This window comes from Thunnus thynnus, chromosome 22 (genome assembly GCF_963924715.1).
Source record: "Thunnus thynnus chromosome 22, fThuThy2.1, whole genome shotgun sequence".
NCBI classification, from domain to species: domain Eukaryota; kingdom Metazoa; phylum Chordata; class Actinopteri; order Scombriformes; family Scombridae; genus Thunnus; species Thunnus thynnus.
Window position 1 is genome coordinate 12,163,828 of NC_089538.1, and position 16,222 is coordinate 12,180,049.

Genomic DNA, 16,222 nt, shown 5'->3' on the forward strand with positions numbered 1-16,222 from the left:
TAGAATTTGACCTCTTATAGCTAGTGAGTGCTTCTGTTAAAGTACAGAACGATATATGTATTTTTTCTTCATACGCTAGGATTTATGTACAGTCTCCATTTGAATAGCAATTTTATGAAACCCCTGAAATAAGTGGAGCCCTAATCATTTCTTTGCAATGTATAAAAAGGGTTTTTTTTTTGCTTGTTTTCTTTTAGAATTCACAATCCTCAATTTTTCATATAACTAACGACAATGAAATCAACATGTATGAAGCTGCATTGTTCTCACTGAAAGCTGGAAATCACAGAGATAATCCTGGAATGTCACAATAGAGTTCATATTTTAGCTTTGCCACACAGAATTTGAACCTCATTGCGGTACAAGAAATCAGATTTTACATCCCAAATATATTATAAATTCAAGGATTACTTTGCTATGGTCTAGTTTTAAAAGGAAGGGTCCACAACGCCCACATTGTACTAAATAAACTAGGAGTGCAACATGTAAATTCTCCAAAAAATGTCCCTCTCATTTTCAGAAACTGTTATGCTTAGACATGTTTAAGTTAAGATGTAATTTGCCCCCGAAGAGAACCTCTGACATAATTCTTGACATGAAAATCTGTAATGTCTAATTTCCATTTTCCTCTCTGCACCTCTTCCTGGTCAAAGCAGTCCTTGGGCTAGTAAAGAAACAGGCACTTTTAAAGAGAAATTTTACAGCAGTTTTGCTTATTACCCTTTTTTTTCTGCCTTTCAGGAGGCACTTCTCGACATATTTTTTTGTCCAGCCCCAGCAGGGAGCATTAATAATCACCTCAATGCAACACTGAGACCATTGTTACACAAGAGGCTCCAGTTCAGGGAGCCTTAATGTCTCAAAGGAACCACTATTGACATCTTAGTCCTTCTGCAAGAATCCATACAGAGACAAGAATGCCTGTGTCTGATAAAATGTCCCGTCAGCCTTGCAGGTTGCCAGTAAGTGTGCGAGTAGGTCAAGAGCACTCACCCTTGACATTTAATAGCACGAGGTGGGACCCAATGGATCAGTCATACAGATTATCAATGAGCAGAAAGAAGATGAGAGGATCCAAATGGAGAGGGGGCTTGGGAATATTTTATGACTTGCAACAGGTCAGTACTTGGGCACTGACTTGGCCCAGCAGGGGGTGCTGTTTTGTTGCCTCATCAGTTAATCATGTGGTCTTCTCTGACAGAGAGTATACACATTTTTATCAATAAAATATTTTTTTCATTACCATACTCATATATAGTTCGTAGTCATTAATTTTCATTCAGGGTTTTCTGTAGGCTGCCATTTGGATGTTTCCTTAAAGATTACCTACAGATATGTAACACTGAGGCTGAAACAGCACCTCATATTATGCTAAGTGTCTAATTACTGAAAGATACTCCCTGCCAATACTTTTCCAAATGGTCTCAGGCTTTGGTGCCTCACATTACAACTCTGGATTACGTTAATGACCCGGCATTGACCTGCATTCCCTCTAAAACGGTGTACATATTACACATTTGTTCATATTGTGGCCCTGAAATATAGACGGCTATATGATCCCCAGTCAAGTTTGGATACTAGCACTTTCCCTCCATTAGAGTTATATTGTTTTACAGTAAAGTGTCCCCCACTGAATCTTTTTTCCATCTTTTAGCCCACAGCCAGTAAGTACAACATAACATATAATCCTTGATGAATGTTGGATCCTTGTATCTAAAATCTCTTTGTATTATTGACCTTTACCTCGGATGAAATTATAATATTATTGTTCAAACCAGATCAAATGTACCTAATTCTTGCACTGGGTTTTCATGTGTTTCTGTAAGTAATGTTCCAATGTATTTTTTTTTTCAAGCATTAGATATATCATTCTTCTTTTTCTCTTTTCTCAAAGGTATGCCTTTAAGGCCACACCCCACAGACAGCTAATCATGGGTGTGGTCAGGAAACTGTTTGCCACATCAAACAGGCTCCAGGTGAATATTAGAAAGGGAAGTTCAGCTCATGTGAGCACACACACACACACACTAAAATGGGTTTAAACTTACAAAACAAAGGCTGCTGCTGTAACAAAGATCATTGCTACTGCTGGTGAGAAAAGGAAGAAAAGGTTAAAAGCTGCAGGTTGAATATTTTATCCAGATGGGGGAGCAGCAATGTGCTAACCATGCTATTGTCATTTCCACAGGAAAAGGAAGAAGAAGAGGAAGAAGGCAGTAAACTGTTTGTTAAGTTCATCACTGCGAAGAGTATTTAAGCCTCTTGAACCTGCTAAATCACTTTTCATTTGATTTATGTGTGCTGTATTCGTGTGATGCATTCTAGCTGTTACTAAAAGTTAGCAGTGTTGGATTTTCTGTACTCCCAATTTTATTTTTCCAGCCAGAGGGTGCTTGTAACTAGCAAAGTCAAATATGTCCATTCTCCCACACTGTGTTGTGCTTCTTTGTTTACCAAGATGGTTTTTTTTTTAACTGCTCCATGGGTATGGTGTAGCTGGCCAGGAGCATGCTGTGAGGGCCTGACAGGAAGATGGTGCTGGACCAAAGCTACAGGAGGCTGGTAAGATTTTCTAATGATTGTTGCCTTGGCTGCCATGCAAGGAAATCTCCTGAATAGCAGAAATATTTAATATGCCAGTGTTCAGAAAGTTTTGTATTTGTTCAACACCAAGCCAAAATTATTGATTGCAAGGCTGTGTGTTACTATGTCTCTGGGTGTTTAACTTCATGTAAGTCAGACTTTAATAAGTAGCGCAGCAGCATCTGAAGTGGAACAGTTGATTTGTCAGTTTGTTGAGATGACAAGAAAAAAATTGCTCAGCAGCCCCTTTTTATTATGTGTTAATTTGCTGCCTCTGTAGTTTTCATGTCCAATTGTGTTGATGGAAACAAGGCAGACAGAAAGTACTGGTGCCCTTACATTTTCCTGATTTATCCTGATTTATTGACCCTTCCTTGTGCCTGATCTTTTAAATATAATCTACCTAACTGAGTAAGTCTTTCTGACATTCTTTTGAGACACACTTTCACAAATCACCATTTAAAAATAGGGGCAATGGGTCCATGTTCTCTTTCATTTTAAGAATTCTCATATGCTATCTAAATGCTAATGATCTAATTGATATTTGTGGGCATGAATAACTTCCCCAAAGCCAGAAACCAGAGCAGTAAGACTTAAACATGTGCTGTCATCAAGATGTAAAGCCTGGAAATACCTTTTTAGAAGACTGATTACTTTTTTTTTTTTTTAACCTTAAAATGTTTGAGTCTTGTCATGCTAATATTAGGTAGTCTGATCAGTTCTGAGCCAGAAAATTGGACCTACATCAAACAGTCAGTTTTCAGTGGAGCTGTGCCCTGACATTACATCCCAGAAACTCTTTTTCTGATAGTGTGTGTAATCAGTCGCACATGCTACATATTCTTGTAGACTATACAACTACAGTATGTTGGATAGTGCACCATTTTGGCAGTTTCAATGAAAGAAATAGAACTGATGTCCTGTATTGTTTTGTACTAACAGGAAATGATTCATTGCTATGTCCCAGCGGACGTCAATAATGCTTTGGCATCAAAATTCTTACAGCAGTTTCAAATATGAAAACATCACAAATACACTAATCAGCATTCCTAGGGATTTATTAGTCTATTTTATTAGTCTATTTTTCCACTGTTGCCAACACTGAACACTACTGTCAGACATTCAGCTGTGAAGTGCTTTTTTTGAAGTTCAGATTTAAAGGCAAATCCAGTTGTGACTCATACCTTCAGATATCATATCGCCTAAATAGATCCTCCATTTTCTTATTGGAGTAAAGGTGCCCATCCAAACACTTTGAAATTGTATGGATTTAGTACACACACTGGCATTTTTAATTATAACCTACTTTTTAATTTGTCTCTACAAATGTACAACACACTCAACACAAAGAAGTCCTGCAAGAGCTGAGCTACAAATTGTGATTCATGAAATTCAGTGACATTCTGTTAAATGTTTGAATTCCTGATCCATATTTCTAATGTATGTTTTTTGAAAGCTGAACAATATACAACATCTTAGTGGCACTGAAAATGAAAACACTTCTCTCATTATATGTGAAAAATAACAATACACATGCACATCATTTTTGATTAATTGAAATGATATAAGATCTCTTGTTTGTTTTCAGATCATTTGCATATAAAGCACAGTATGTTGTCCAGCAGATTTCAATGCAGCATTTTGCAGCACATCTTTTGAAATGATTGCCTTTAGGAATAAATAGGGTGTATAATAATGGCAGTTATCATTAGATATTACAGATTTTCATGACAAGTTAGTGGTCAGGGATTGTTTTCATGCTTTTCATTGCTTCTAATTTACTGTCACTGAGCCAAAGATGAACATGGATTATTCCAAAACTTTCTCCAGCGCACTGTTTACTTTATTTTAGGGTGTAAAACAAGATTATGTAATATAATTATTCTGGATTTTTTCTTTCTTTTTATCATTCTTAAGGTTGGCTTTTCTATTTTAGTTTTTACATCCCTACTGTACAGATTTTCTTAGGTATAAAACAAAATGAAAACAAAATGTACTGAGGCTGCTTTTAATAGAATAGTATCAATTGACATTTTCCATTGTCTGTAAGATATGATTGAATGTATATTAAAATAGTTCATGACAAAGATTTTTCATGCTTAACTCTATACTCCATGCGCCAAATGACTGTATGTTTTTGTTCAAAAAAAACAAAACAACAACAACCCCTCCTATATCAGGAAAGTGTGTTTTAAAGACTAGACAACTAGATTGCTGTGTTTTGCAGGCTTTAAAGCGATTTTTAAAGAGGTTTATATGCAAACCTTTGAATAGCATGAGAAGTATTGAGTAAAGCATACATTAAAACATACATGTATACATGGGTTTATTGGGAAATATCTTGTTGTATTTTGATATTGTCATATTGTGTTGAATATTCTCTGCAGTAAGCTTATGAATGAAAAATCTTTTTACAGCCATATAGCCTTTTTGCCAGTGCTACTGTATATGCCTGCATGTCTTGGTCTCCCTTTCACTTGTCTCCATGCGAGCCTAACTGTTGCTCCACCCTCTGAAAGTCGACAAAAAGATGTGCACGGGATAAGGCTGCTGCCACCCTTGGTGTAAAGCTCTACAAATGTGCTTTATATCGATGCGTCCTGCTCACATTGATCTAATATTCCTGCTGGTAAAGCTTCAAAAACGTTTTCAATTGTTTCGAATCTGTCAATGGAGCCCCAAATTAACGCCCACCTTTGTTTCTAGCCTGTAGGTCGAGTATTGAAGGCTGACCATTGACTGAGGCAGACAGTGGGAAGCGTGTAGGCTGCTTTCACAGCTACTGTACCGGGGAACGTGCGCTGTCCGTGGTGCTGAAACCTGCTGAATGCGGGGCTTTGCTTTCTGCACCGATACAAGCAGCGTCTGGTTTTGCAGCAAAATCAAGCGCTTGATTTCAGGTATCTTGTTCTGACAAATAATGATGTGAGAGCGCCGAAATGGTGCAGACAGTGAGGGGGTATGATGTAGCAAAAAAAAAAAAAAAAAAAAAAAAAAAAAAAAGGATGATGACGAGTGCGGTAGGTCCGTCAGGAGAATGTTTCGGAGTTGTTTTATTGTCTCATCTAAGGGCAGCGGTAAAAAAAAAAAAAAAAAAAACAACAACAACAACAAAAAAACAGCGATTCCCACCACGTGAAAGCACCACACAAAAGATTTAAAAAAATGACTTTAATAGCGTCAGTTTTCTTCTTTCTTGGATGACGGTGACAGTGTGGTGATTGCACAGCGATGTGGCGTAAAACACATTTGTGAGAGGGGTGGGAAAAAAACGGAATACTCTCAAGGCATGGTGTTATTCCCGCCTGCTGCACTGTGCATGTCTCGGCAAGGACATGTTTGACTTCAAATGCCATATTTAGGGAGGAGGTGGGGAGGGGAGGGGAGGGGATGCTTGATCGCTTTGAGTGACTGGGGCGAGGACGAATGGCATCTTGTGATTTGGAAAGACGGGTTGAGCCCAACGAGGACCGAGTAAGAGCCAATAGTATTGAAGAGCTTCTGTGTGCATAAGCGGTGGATGGAGCTACTCTGGGTATACTTCCGCGTCCAATGCGTGTTCATGTGTAGGTTGAATGGATGAAACAGAGAGAGCGGAGAGGTATAGGCATGCTGTGATACGGCCCTATATATTTGCCGGCAGGACTATCTTCCTTTTAAAGACAACCTCCTCCTTGCATTGGTTTCCACTCAGTGATGTCGCGTATTTGTGTGGCGCACCTGTAAAGAGCGAGACAGGCAGAAGCCAGCTTTTTTAATTATTTGATTCCTTTTATTTCTTCTGTTCTTTTTTCCTTTTGTTTCATGCATTTGCTGAAAGGAAATCATTTCTGTGTTTTAATTTAATAAATATTTCATTTTCTCTCATTTTATCTTGTTTGTGTTGGCTTTTATGTTTCCAAGTTTGAACTAAAGAGAGCGGAATTCATCATTTTACAAGCTATTGGCCAGGTGTTTCATTCAGAGATTGTTTGCCTAAGGACGTCCATAACTTTCATTTATAGAAACGGTAAGACATTTTTTACACATTTGCTCATTCACCTGAAACATTTCAAGTCGATTTCTTCTTTTTTTTCTTACTCTGTCAATTCTTTAAAGACAGTAAGTAGATCAGATCATGCATTCACTGTAGTCTTAGGCTATCTTTATTGCATGTAAACGCGATGGGAAAGTCAACGTGATGCATTCATGTTTCCATTGACGGGTCTGAATTGCGGTGCCTTGGCATATCATACACTTACTCGACAGGATAAAGTAGGCGATCTCCGGCACATGTGCTCATTTCAAAAATGATCCAAGGTTTCAGACATGCACGAACGCATTTATCGCTGTAGTGTGGAGAAATATAGGCCTTGGCAGAATGCTGAAACGTGGGATCCGCAGAGTAGCCGGTTATTTTACTGTATATCTGATGTTATGTTGCTCATATTAGACTAATAGCACTGTTTTATATGTGGGATTTCACATGAATAGTTGTAATAATAGCGGCAGCAAGCAATCTGGACAATTTTTGATTTTCAGTCTGATCTCTTAATCAATATGGAAACTTGCATTTTATTTAGGATAGACATGTAGCCTATACAAAGCATGCCAAAATATAGATGTGATGGTTTTTTAAAAAAACAAAAAACAAAAAACAAAAAAACAACTTCATGTTGAGCTACTGTAGGTGCTATTTCATCAGTTTAGGTGTAAAACAGCCTATAGGGCCGAAGATTCTGTGCAACTCTAAAACAGCTATATAGGTTACAGTAAGTGCAGCCTGTGTGTTCAGCTACTTGGAGTTGCTGGATAATATTTTCTAAGTTCTGCTGTCACAGGCATATTTGTATGCTATTTTTGAATTTTCATGCAGCTCCTAATTTTAAAGTGTAGGCTTGTTTCAAGCAATTCCTATTCTTAAAAAAAAAGAAGACAATGGATTTGGATCCCAGCCCTTTTCCTGCAAAAGGTCACTGATCAGCACTTGTGTTTGATTGAGGCTTGATTTTGCCTTTTATTACCTATAGGCTGACATGTCTGCCCTGTGGGCGAAGACGGGACAGCGACATCTAATAGAGAAACAGCAATACTTAAACAAATTCCTGTCGTAATTGGGGTGGATTAAATTAAACTATCCTTTTTTTTGCCTCTTGAATACCTTAGAGACCCTTGTGGCCCCCGGTCGCTGCACTGAAAAAGCTATTTCACTGTTGTGTTTTTCTTTTTGTATGACATTTGCTGGACATTGAATTCAGGTTAGGCAGCATGAAGCAAAGGTGCACCTGCAGCAAATCAATTAGTTAATAGTCTGTTTCCGGGGTAGAGACGGGGTCTCCTCTGATTGGCGGAGGGTCTGATTAGTTTACTTAGGGTGGCCGCGTTCCCGCCACCGCCCCCCATTCTACTGCGCAAAGACTGCGACTGAAAGTTTGATGTCTGCAGACTTTACATCAATAAATACCCGCGACGCCGATTCAACACCTCAAGGTAAGACATCACAAAGGAAAAGTATGGAAAAAATATGACCTACCAAAAAAATACAACTGTGCCGAAAATGTACAGGCGAAAAAGCCATTTAACATGATACGTAGCTAGCAAGACCAAACCAGCGCTGACGCAGCGAGCCACCGAGTCGGACATGTTGCCGCAGAAGGAAAATTTCCTGTTTTAACGTGTCTAAATATTGTTACCAAACGTCAAGCTAGCTGAATTGACTATAGAAAGCACAGCGCCAAATTTAAGTGCTAGCTAACACATTACACTTCCCGTTACTGATGAAAATTTTGCCCTAATGGCTCAGCCCATACAAACTGCCTGTTTTGCCGTCGGCAGTATTGAATTAAGCTCGTAATTAGCGTTTGGCTAACCGACCACGCCGCGTGCTGGTTAACTTTGATTAAAGCTAACATAAAGTTGCACTTTGACAAAGTTATGTTTTAATGGTAGCCATAATTTTTGCCCAATTAGCATTTGCTAACACGTGTCTGTGAGAATTTACTTAATAATTTCATGAAGGGAGTTTGTCACAGGTGTCACAAATTAACCAATTAAACCCGGCAGCTCTCGGTCTCTGCTCCACTCCGCAGTGTAATCTCACTAATTAGAAACGCCTTACCCAAAGACACATAACAGTTGGTTTCAACAGCTACCATTTACCTTTTTAATTTAATTCAGACCTATTTTTACATATATTTACATACACAATACATGTGTATAAAGGCTAGTAGCAGGTCTATTTTTGGCTGCGACACGTTTTAACCTAAACATTTGTAATTATTTCGCATACTTTGCGGAAACCTTTAACAGTTCTTGAAATTTAACTACAAAATTAGCACTATTTATTTAGTCAGGGAATTTATTTATGTACACACAGTGGTCATTCTTTAATCAGTGCATTTAACTTTTTTGCCATTCAGCACATGAAACAACTTAGTATTTCCTTTGCGGTGTCGTAATATAATGACAACAGTCCTGATTTATTGCCTTATAGCAGGGCAAGTGATGGCACTACTTACACTAAAAGGTGTTTCACTCTCCACTTGTAAATGGTAAAAAAAACATTGGCATTTGGTTAATGCAAATACAGGGAAAAAAGCAGGTGTTATATTAGTGGCGCTGTTCATTGTAGTTTTTAAGGACAATTACTAGACTAATATGTTGCATTAACATAGTAAGACTCGTTCTAGTTTGCATTTTTTTGTGCTTATTGTTGTAGTTTCTGGCCTTGAATATTGAGCAGGTGAATGTGTTGAAGCCACAGGCATATGAGTTATAGTTGGCAGTCTGTGGTGAGTAATCTTCAGTTGGTAGGTCATGAAAAAATTACATATTGTCCAGCCAGCAGCTAAGAGCCTGACCAGTTAATTTACCAGGAGGTTGCCAACACACAGGACATCTGTGGGTACAGGGGGACAACCCAGCAAAAAAGGAAATGGGGGTGCTTATTGAAGTGATACACACTTTTGCCTTACTATAAGCAGAGATCCCTGCTATCTATTTATTCAAGGTAATTTTTAAGCAGGACATTTGCAAGGTCATCCTCAAGTATTGATTTGACACTAAGCGACAAGTGAGAAACCTTTTAAGATGGATGAAGTATAATAAATGCAACATTTGTTATTGATAAAGTAGTTAGCTTTACCACTTTTTGTCTTATAGTTCACCTGATAAACTCCTTATTATATAGAAAATAGCTTTCTGTGGAGTAAAGAATTCATGTTTTTTTATTATAAAATATTTGAATCGGGCAGTTTTACATGGTTCTTGGCATTTGTGGTTTTAACAGTACTCTTAAGAATTGTGGTATTAATATCTAATGTCATGAGCACAAGAGGATCTAAATTCAAATTAAGTATCTTTGCAGATCTCAGCTTTAGTGTGTGTGTGTATATATATATATATATATATATATATATAGGAGATACCCACATGGTCCTATTTTCCCTCAATATATATGCTGCTTTTTGGCATTTTCTTCCTTAGTGTTCATGCAACTTCCACAATTCCAGCAGCGTCTGTGCTCCTGAGAGGGACAAGAAATAAGAGCGGTTGTCTTTATGTATTATTGAGCCCCCCACGTTAGCGTTCTAAATAAAGGCTGCTGACAGAGTGACCAAAATACAGGACAGTGAGTGAACTTCCAAAGGCCACATCACTGTGCTCTGTGCGGCAATGTGTGCCACTGTCAGAACTGGGTTAGTATACAGTGTGTGGCTTAAGAGGAAAAAAAAGCAATTTTGCCCCCTTTGTCCTCCTTAAATACCATCCCATCCCCCTTTCCTCTCTTTGTGGCCTCTCCTCCACTCCCCCCCTCTGCATTAGATCTAGTCTGAGATGGGTGGATAGTGCACAGGACTGTTTCCATTCTGTCCGTCTTGTCTGTTGGCCACAGGGTGGCCCTCCCCTGCATGTGCGGGTCATTACTGGAGGCCAGCAATGCAGTGTCCTTGAACCCTGTCACTGCATCACAGCAGCTTGATAGACTGTCACATCTCATGCTCTGTACAGCTGTTATGTGGTGAGTGTTAATTTGTGTAGTTAATTTTTTTGGCTTTTTTTTATTGTCTAGGCCTATGACGAGCTGAGGTTGTGTAAATATGCCTGGTGTTGTCTAAACATTTCAGACTTTTTTTCATTTTAAATGACTGCACTGGACCTCCATATTAAGCAGTTGTGCTATGTCAAAACCCAAATTTAATTTGTCTCAATTGCTAAATTGACAAATTCAAAGAGGAGTTTCTCTTTAACATCAGATTTTCAGCTTTTTTATAATATGACTCGAGTGGCTTTTCATATAGTGGCAGACAGGTAAGTATCAGAAAATTACTTCCTGCTGTATGAGCGTAGGTTACAGTTTGACTTTCAGTCTTTTTTTTTTTTTTAGAGTTGTACTACAAGTAATTTTTCAGAATCAATATATTTGGCCACAGATTGCTCTTAATAAGCAATGAGAGTATCATTCAGTTAACACCTATTCATATCTACTAGTGTCGGTATATTAAACTGTTGCAAGAACAGGCAGATAATTTTATTACAACTGGCATAGATGTTATTAAAAATCATGAAATAAAAGAAAATGGTGATAACAGAGCGGAAAATATGAACAATATTATTTTTCACTAGCAATGACATGTTATTTTTACATTGGTTCTCTAACAGCATCAAGCCAGAAAGAATGAAAATGCCTCTGGTCAAAATTTCAGTATAAGTCAATATTGATGAACATGTGTAGCAGTCTCTGGAGCAATACAACACTACCCAACTGAATTTTATTTCAGGCGGACTCTGTAGTAAAGGTTTTTTCTCCCCCTTTTTTTTGCTACGAACATTGCTGGATTATTCTTTTTTTTTTTTCCCGAAAGTGTTGGTGAGAAATCATGCACTTTTTTTTTTGGAGGAAGACTGACAATTATAACTCAGAATTGCATCACTTTTCAGTATTATTCTGACGGCTCTGGCTGACATGAGGGAGCTGCAGCATGACTAACCCACTCTCAACCCTACACACTGTAGCTTGGCACCTTCAGGCCAAACTTCATCAAAAGTATTAAGATCAAGAGTGTGTGTACATGTATGTTGATGCATTGTTTTTTTTCTCAGCCGTAAAATGTTTGTCTTGTTAGTCAACAAAACTGACAAGCTAAAATGGGCAAAAAATGTTGAAACAGTTCAGTGATTTTAGGTGTGGACGGCTGAGCAACACAATATCCAAGAGACAGGAGTCGCCCTGACAGCACATGCACAACAGTGTTTCCATGTTGTCGATTAAAAGTTACAGGATTCAGGAAGTAATAAAAGTAGTAAGAACTTCCAATTTTAAAACCACCATGGACACCTAGTACATGAAAAGCCCATTTTATGTATTTTTTATTAAAGAAAAATCAGTTAGGATGCTCATATTTGGGTGATGCTGACACCTATAAAGACGACACCACTAATAAAGGTAATTAGACAGTGTTTGTATCCAAGCGCGGCCACAGCAGTACACCTTTTTACCTCGGCAGGGCACAAGTAGCTTGGACCTATTTTACAGCGTTGTGTGTTCTAGCGGTTGGCTTTGCTTTGTACACCTCGGTGTGTGGGTAGACTAGTCACATCTGTGTTTTCAGCTGGGATATTTTGAACTGTTACTTGTGGGCTTTTAGTTTTCAAGGACAGACCGTGCATGTCAGTGTGTGCACTCTGGAGTTCTTCACTCTGCAGCTTGTCACGCATACTTGGTCAATTTAATCCTCTGAGGAGCTAGTAGCAGAGATTCGTGCCTCCTCACTTAAGTGCTCAGTGTCACATCGGTACATGCTGATCTCACTGTTGGCATCAGGCTCAAGTTGAAGAAGTTCTACACTTAGTCAGATCTATAAATTGGCTTTTTTTTTCAAAAAATCTTCAAACTTTATTCTACTGCATTTCCCCTCATCAATCTGATGTTTGTCTGTTGCAGTATTTGAATATTTGTTGTGATCCAGTCAAAAATATTAGCTTGGAAATGGCGGTATAGTGTTTTTTTTTTTAATATCTCTGAAATGTCCAGGCTGACTGAAGATGACAGATGCCTAAAAGGGCCTTTTATAACCAAATCTAATCAAACCATTTTGTGAAGTATTTCTGGCTTTGCTTTAAAGATATGACTTGGTGTGCTAATACAAGAAGGGGGGGGGGGGGGGATGAAAACCACTATTAATGGTGCAGGCTGACAGATGCGCATCATTGTTGTGCATTAGTGCTAACCTAATCTGGAGTTTAGTGTATTTAACTTTGTGTTGCCTCTCTTTTTTTATAGCTGAAATTGTTCAAAGGAAACAAAACTCTTTTTTTAAAATCAATATTTATAAGCATGGCTGTCACTTAATGTTTCTGAACTGGAGTAAATTGCTTGATGGCCTTTACTGAAGCTGCTGTTAATTGGAGAAAAAAAAAAGACAGTCTAAGTATCCTCAAGTGGCAGTTGTGACTTAAATACATCATTTGGATTGATTTAATTTCGAGCTAAAGGAGGCTTTGGTATTCTTGGTATTCTCCTTAGGTACATGTGCATCAGGTCAGGGTTTTTTTTGTTTTGTTTTTTTACAAGGGAGCAGGATATGGATCAGGGTATGAAATGTTATCAGGCTGTGATTGATTCCATACGAGTTGATTTACAGCTGTTCTTTAGAGTTTGATCAGCTGTGAAATCTTTCCTCCAAACACCCACTCAGATCACTTTTCCATGCAGTTAATTAGCACAATCAGTGAGCTGCTAAAATGCAGCCAGCACCACCAGTTTCAGAGGTTGAATGCTGACACATGGCTAAGGCACAGAACAAAAGCATAATGGACCACATGCATGTGAAGATGTTCGTTTTGAATGTCCCTTATGCTTTTTGTACATTGCCATAGTGAGAATATAGCTAACTTTAAGCTTGTGTGTAAAGCCAAAAGCATTAACCTTATCTGAATTGGGAATCTCTATATTCATAGTAACACTGCGTGCGGAGCCTCTTTTTCTTTTTTTTTTCCCCCCCTTGTGAGAAGGCAGTGGGATCTGAGAGTACTAATAACTAAACACGCTACACTTTAATGAGTCTTAAAAGGAAGTCTGCTCAGTGGGGTAAAATTGTGGAGGTGGATGGGTTTATCCTAGCAATGATGGGAAAACAAAAAAAGAACCTCGTGGTCCTTATCTGGGGCTGGTTTCTGACGAAAACTGTGAGGCAAGGCCTCTAGGGGAACAAGATGCTCCGCACTCAAATGCCTGCACTAAAAGGAGGCTGCTGGCTGGCTGCACACAGTGAAAGCCTTGACTGAAATTTTTGGGGAGAGGCGTCTTGCCAAGCTTCCTCTTCCAAGTGTTTATCTAATGAAATATTTCTGCCTTGTGGCACTATCTCAAGCGGGACAATAGCCAATGTTTGTGCTTTGTACTTAGAATAAAAGGTGAAACATATGAAATGGAGATTGAAGTAAGTCATTTTCTTCATCAACAATATGTTCTTGTGGCCTGTTTTTCTGCTGTTACCATGCACGTTGGGGAGGCTGCTTGTGGACCCTATAACTGCTTAGAATTGTGATTTTTGACATATGAAAAATTTTGGCTTAATGTCACTGAGGTTGTTTATCCTCGTGACCTTTCTGTCGTGTAAACAAAACTAAAAAAGTTGACATGTGGAAGCAGTCCTGATATTTTGCAGTCACCAACTGGTTTCATACTTTGAGACAAATAACAGATGGGAAGAGCAGCGGGAGGGTGAGATTGACCTGTGAAGTTCAAGTCCCCCATCCATTCGCGACTGGACTGCTTGTGAGTGTATTTGGTGTTGATGTTGACTGTACTTGCTTGTACTTCGGAAAAAAAACTGATGGTATGGAAGAGCAATTGTGGCCCCAAACAATTAATATCAAGACTAATACCCTCAGGGGAAGCTCTTGTGTATTGCGCAAAATCAGTTAAGGTATGTCAATAATTCAGTGTTATCATGTAGGATCATATCATGCCTATTCTTGTCTGTAATGCATAACATTTAAACACACTGTAAAAACCATATTTAAGTATTCACATTTCTCAGATTGGTTCTCAGAAAGCAAAAAACAATAGTTATGAAACCTAGCATACCAGTACACTGTTTATTATAAGATACGCTAATAACTGTGTGTCTGTTGTAGTATATCATCAGCTGGAGCCAACCAGTCCGTATCTGCCATAAGAGGAATATACAGAGGTGAACAGGTTAACATGCAAGTCCATACACCATGTATGACTATATCAACATTCTCTGTATTGATCAAGTTTTACACAACCTTAGTAACCAAAGGTTACAGCTTACAGAGGAGACGTTTATGATTAATTGAAGATGAATTTATCATCCTTGGAGCTTTAAGCGGCAGCTGCCGGCCAAACAGCTGACTACTCATTTAAGTCCAGTTGGCTACTTTATTATTTTAATTTCTGATTTTTGATATGTCTATCAATCCTGGCCCCACATACTCTACATAAATGTGTGTGAGCGTGTGTGCGCGCTCAGCTGAGAGGTTGTGTCCTGCCGAGTAGAGAGCCAAGAGTCATCTTCATTGTTTGACAAATATTAGCAAAGTAATTGATGACACACATTAAGAATTGCATTGATTGCACAGACAGGGGACATCCTCATTAGACGGGTTACTTCGGAAAACACTGGTGGCAGCTACTTGATGATTGCACAGTAAATATTTAAGTACACTGAAAGCGCTGCATTTTCCATATATGCCACATAGTCGTTTATGGGCTCAATGAATGAATGCATGAAATAATTATCTTTTTTATTTACATTGCGCTTTTTACAGCAGAGCTATCTCTAAGACACATATTAAACACACACTAAAACAAGCAATGTTGTCAAAGTTACAAGCCTGTCATATGAGGGAGATGTAGGCTGTGCCTCAGCCTCTCACTCAGGATGATAGTGAAGATGAAAATGAAGACGACTAGAAGTTGAGTTGATTCAGCAGATTCACATGATTTCAGTCCAGTGATTCACATGTTTTGTTATTGTAGTTATCTTTGGCATAGGTTTAGTTTGTAATTTTAATTCAAAACCAATACATAGGCTAGATAAGAAATGAGATTAAAAACACGTCCCCCCGTAAAATAACCTTGTTTATTTTCATTGAATAAGAATTCATTTGTTGGTAGAAAAACACGACATCATTGTGGCATGTCTTAATAAACCTTACAGTGTAGGTGTCATAAATAAAATAATAAGGTCCAATGATTTTTAATTAGAAAAGTTCTGATCAGTCAAGAATAGGCGTGGTTTAAAATATTAAGTTATTTACAGACTGTGTGGGCTAAAACACACAAGAAGCCTAATTCTTCTTTACAATTTACATGACCTTGGACCCTCCCAGCTGGCTACTCCATATCCTTGTGGAAAGTCCTGTTTTTGTATTCCATTTTAGAGAATAGTGGACAATACAGATGAAGTAATCTATCATGTCATTTTAGTTCATGGTGTTGATTCCAGCTGCAACGATTAGTCGATTCATCGATTAGTAATAGTTTTTTTTTTTGTTTTTTTTTCATATGATGATTTTCAGGTTCTCAGATTTGAGAATTTGCTACTTTTCCTCATCTTACATTATAGTAAATTTGTTTTGGATGGTTTGTTGGACAAAAGAAGACATTTGATAACATCACCTTGGATGA

The 16,222-nt window shown here is 38.2% G+C and overlaps 1 protein-coding gene across 5 annotated transcripts in view; it reads left to right on the top strand.

The window, feature by feature from the left end:
• The first annotated feature begins 6,500 nt into the window (after nt 1–6,500).
• elavl2 (ELAV like neuron-specific RNA binding protein 2) overlaps nt 6,501–16,222 on the top strand; it is a 39,632-nt gene continuing 29,910 nt past the window's right edge. For 3 of the 5 annotated variants that reach the window (XM_067579716.1, XM_067579719.1, XM_067579720.1), the window contains exon 1: nt 7,932–8,052. The gene's annotated coding sequence lies outside the window, so the exon portion shown is untranslated. Of the gene's footprint in view, nt 6,593–7,930; nt 8,053–16,222 lie in introns of those variants that run through there. The other 2 variants (XM_067579717.1, XM_067579718.1) reach the window with 2 other exon arrangements.